A 5328-nucleotide genomic window follows, 5' to 3' on the forward strand; every position below is an offset into this window, starting at 1 on the left:
TGTAACACCTTCAATGTTAAATTTTCATATAAGTAACATAATAGGAACATAAATACAATAAACATATCAGCCATTAAAATCCATATATACATCAATATGTTTTCACATGAAAATCAAGGGAATTATTTTTTTCATTAATAAATGAAATGAACCAACCGGTGATGGGACTACCACATTCCACCCAATGATAGAATGACTGAGACAAATCTCTCTTTAGCCAATCACCCCCATGCAATATTCCAAGCATGAATGTGGGATATCAGAGAACAGATCAATCAAAGCTCATCTAGGGCTTCCAGAGGCCGCTCACCTCAACCCATCAAATGTTGATTCCACCTCATGGTTGGAAATCACCAAAAACCATCATCAGATTGGTATCCATCCAAGCCTTCCAGGGCTTCCAAATCATTTTTCCAACCAAGCCTTCCAGAACTAGTAACTCAACCCACATATTATACAGGGCTTCTAGAGCGTTTGTCCAGCCAAGGCTTCTAGAACTAGTAACTCAACCCACAACTTATATGGAGATACCAAAGAATTTGTCCAACTAAGCCTTCCAGGACTAGTATCTCAACACACTAAGGGCTTCCCAAGAATTTACCCAAATAGGTCTTCCAAGACTAGCAACACAACCCAAGCTGTTACAGGGCTTCCAGAGCGTTTGTCCAACGAGGGCTTCCAGGACTAGTAACTCAACGTAAGTTGTTACAGGGCTGCTAGAGAATTTGTTCAACTAGGTCTTCTGGGACTAATAACTCATACATAATTATCATTCACACATCTTCAAAGTAAATCTAGATTAGTATGAAACCATCTCACAGTTATGTCGGTTCATACATGAATATCGCAACCATAACCATCTGCACAAGTCAAACTAGGTTAACACAATACATATAACATCAAGATCTTCAAGGCGATGAACATAACCATCACACATATGACCAATCCAAATTATAACATCAATATCTCAAAGAAATTACCTTAATCATCAAGCTAAGAGAATATAAGAACAATAAGCTATATATCATACTCATCAGCAAGATACAACATCTTTTTGAGAAGATTCTTCGGCGAAAATCACATAGAGATACTTTTGTGACGCGTTTCAAACCAGCTAGTGTGGTTCATTGTCAGGACAAGTTGAGTGAGCAGATCTTGCATTGCACATTAAATAGATAGGGCAGAATATCCAATGACCCAATTTTCTAGATAGGTAACGGCTAGAATGACAACAGCTAGATTGGACTAGGAAACGACAAGTTTGACTTTGATAATGGGTATAAACTTTATTTATTTAAATAAGTTAATTTGATATTCTTGTTAACGTAAATTATGAAATAGATTAATTTGAAATTGTTATTATAAATATTAAAACTATTTAATTAAATTCTAATTAAAATAAATTAATTTAAAATTGTTAGATATTATTTAGTTATAAAAGTTAAAATTAGAGTAAGCTATATAAATAGGTAATTATATTCTAATTAAAATATGTGTTAAATATATATTAAAATAAAATTAATTCCATATTCTTAGTCAAAGAGTTTTTAGAAATATGAGTGTTAGAAACATATTACAATAATTAATTAATTATAAAATAGATTAATTTTAAATTAAATTTATAAATTAACAATAAAATTAAATTAAGTTCCAATTAATAGTCCAAGAGGGCTTTATATATATATATATATATATATATATATATATATATATATATATATATATATATATATATATATAGATATATATATATTAGAGAATTCAAGTGTTAGAAAAATATTATCATATTAAAAATTATTTAATAGTTTATTTAAGGGAGAGGAAGAAAGGAAGACAACAACTAGGAGGAGAGGGCTGGGACCCAACAACTACTGATCTCCCAACCATCCTCTCTATTGAGATTGTTCGGCGTTTTTTCAATCTCAAGGGCTTCCCTAAATTTCTAGTGATGGAATTGTGACACTTTAGCAATCACACTCACTTCCTCAATGCAGACATGATGATTGCTTTTCTCCACATGCTCTGCTAAAGTGGAAGACTTGGTTCTCATATGCCTAAGGTCAGCTGCATGCTCACTAATCCTTTGATTAATGCAGCGACCAGTCTCACCAATATAGGGGATCCCACATGAACCAGGAATAATATAGACCCTTTTCATGTCCCTGGGGTTAATAGGATCCTTCATATATCTAAGGGACTTACAAATGGCAGATCCTGATACCGCTCGATTGGTTGAGATCTGCCTCACTTCGACCTTTTTCAGTTTTGAAGGTGAGTTCTTTGAGCAAACCTATGGGGTTGCCATGGGCTCACCCCTTTCCCCTGTTGTTGCAAATATTTTTATGGAATATTTTGAATCCAAGGCTTTAAACTTAGCTCACCTCCTGCCCAAGCTTTGGAAAAAATATGTGGATGACACTAATGTCATCTGGTGTCATGGCCAAGAGGAGTTAGATCTCTTCTTTGATCATCTCAATAATCAATCCTCAGCCATTAAGTTCACTAAGGAACAATAAGTCAATGGTTGCCTCCCTTTCCTCGATATTCTTATCTCTAAGAATAAGGATGGTTCCCTCTCCTACTGAGTATTTTGCAAGAAAAATCATACAGAGCAATATCTTCATGTTAGTTCCCACCTTTTCCCGGCCCAGAAGTTGGGGGTCCTAAATACCCTTGCGACTCATGCCTTAAGGATCTCTGATGAAAAGAGCTTCGAGGAGGAGGAATCCCAGCTCCTTAATGTCTTTGTTGAGAATGGTTATAGTAGGCTCATGGGACAAAAGGCTTTCCTCAAAGCAGCTAAGAATTCGTCAACTAGAAGAGGACCTAAAGAATGGATTCTTGGTGTCCATCTTCCATTTGTTCAAGGGACCACGGATAGGATTGCTAGGATTCTTAAGAAGCATAATTTCCCCACCACCTTTAGACCTCTTAACGCCATTCGTAAGTCCCTCAGATTTGTGAAGGATCCTATTGACCCCAAGGACATGAAAGGGGTTTATATTATTGCTTGTTCATGTGAGATCCCCTATATTGGTGAGACTGGTCACTCCATTAATCAAAGGATTAGTGAGCATGCAGCTGACCTTAGGCATATGAGAACCAAGTCTTCCTCTTTAGCAGAGCATGTGGAGAAAACCAATCATCATGTCTGCATCGAGGAAGCGAGTGTGCTTGCTAAAGTGTCGCAATTCCATCATCGGAAAGTTAGGGAAGCCCTTGAGATTGAAAAAAGGCTGAACAATCTCAACAGAGAGGATGGCTGGGAGATCAGTAGTTGCTGGGTCCCAGCCCTCTCCTCCTAGTCATTGTCGTCCTTTCTTCCTCTCCCTTAAATAAACTACTAATTAATTTTTAATATGATAATATTTTTCTAACACTTGAATTCTCTAATATATATATATATATATATATATATATATATATATATATATATATATATATATATATATATATATATATATATATATATATATATATATATATAGATAGATAGATATAGATATAGATAGATATAGATATAGATATATATACAAAGCCCTCTTGGACTATTAATTGGAAGTTAATTTAATTTTATTATTAATTTATAAATTTAATTTAACATTAATCGATTTTATAATTAACTAATTTAAAATTAATACATTATTTTTCACCCATGAATAGACTATTAATTAATTATTGTAATAGGTTTCTAACACTCATATTTCGAAAAACTCTTTGACTAAGAATATGAAATTTATTTTATTTTATTATATATTTAACATATATTTTAATTAGAATATAATTAACTATTTATATATCTTACTCTAATTTTAACTTTTATAACTAAATAATATCTAACAATTTTAAATTAACTTATTTAATTCAAATTTTATAACTAAATAATATTTATTTAAGAACTTTGATATCTAACAATTTTAAATTAATTTATTTTAATTAGAATTTAATTAAATAGTTTTAATATTTATAATAACAATTTCAAATTAATCTATTTCATAATTTACATTAACAAGAATATTAAATTAACTTATTTAAATAAATAAAGTTTATACCCCGTATCAAAGTCAAACTAGCCGTTTCCCGGTCCAATCTAGCTGTTGTCATTCTAGCCGTTACGTGTCTAGAAAATTGTGTCATTGGATATTCTGCCCTATCTATTTAATGTGCAATGTGAGATTTGCTCACTCAACTTGTCCTGACGATGAACCACACTGGTTGGTTCGAAACGCGTCACAAAAGTATCTCTATGTGATTTTCGCCAAAGAGTCTTCTCAAAAACTGATATGGATCACATAAGCCTAAATTCGATAAGGTTCAACATAATCATCAGGCTATCTAATATAAAACAATAACAGCAATGCCTACAACTACAAGTTATTATCATTCTTGACTATCTGACACATATGCATATAACTACACTAATCAACCAACATCTATCATGAATGTAACCATAACATCAAAAGACATGTACATAAATCTAATGTATGTAAACCTAATGCATATAAAAATCCCTAAATTACATACCTGCATGCCCACATGTAATACCTGTATGATGAGATTCCCTTGCCTCGAGGTCCAATGCTACAACTGCACTTTGATGATATACATCTCTTGCTTTATCTCATCCAACAACATCATAATAACCATTAGCACCATGATGACCTACCTTGCATACAATGGTTTCAGAAGGCACATTTGACATAATATTTAAACTATAACCAAGATCATACATGCATAACAACTGTATCTAGAAAAATAACAAATTATTAGCAAACCATACACATATCATTCTGGCTAGAGTCTAGTCATCAATGCATGACCATATCAACTACACAAACCATGACCTCGTGCATGAAGTCAAGAATTACTCAATTTTACACATTGCCACATGCAACCAACAATATGCATAAGAAATTCCAAACTAACTAACAATATGAATAACCACATATAGTCAAACATAGTCGATCAGTTCTTGTAATTAACCTAGAAGACTAATGCATGTAATCAAAATATTACAAAATGAAACCTAACATACAAGGATGTAAGTAGGTATCATGAAGTCAACATGTGAGCGACATATAATCATACACAATCAATCACATGCTTCAAAAATCAAGACATCGTGTCTATTAATTTGAAATCATATTTCACCAATACTAACAACCATGTCCTAGTTGGAAATGAAATCACAATCATCGTCATAATACTAAAACTACTACCCACTTGCACACAAGTGGATATCAATTATCTCAACACATATTGTGTTAGTACATCTATATTAAAACAATAGCATTCCTTCATACAATTTCATAAGCACAAGCAGATATC

The sequence above is a fragment of the Pinus tabuliformis genome, chromosome 6, assembly GCF_031772625.1.
Source record: "Pinus tabuliformis cultivar Carrire ecotype Pingquan chromosome 6, CPIR1, whole genome shotgun sequence".
NCBI lineage: Eukaryota > Viridiplantae > Streptophyta > Pinopsida > Pinales > Pinaceae > Pinus > Pinus tabuliformis.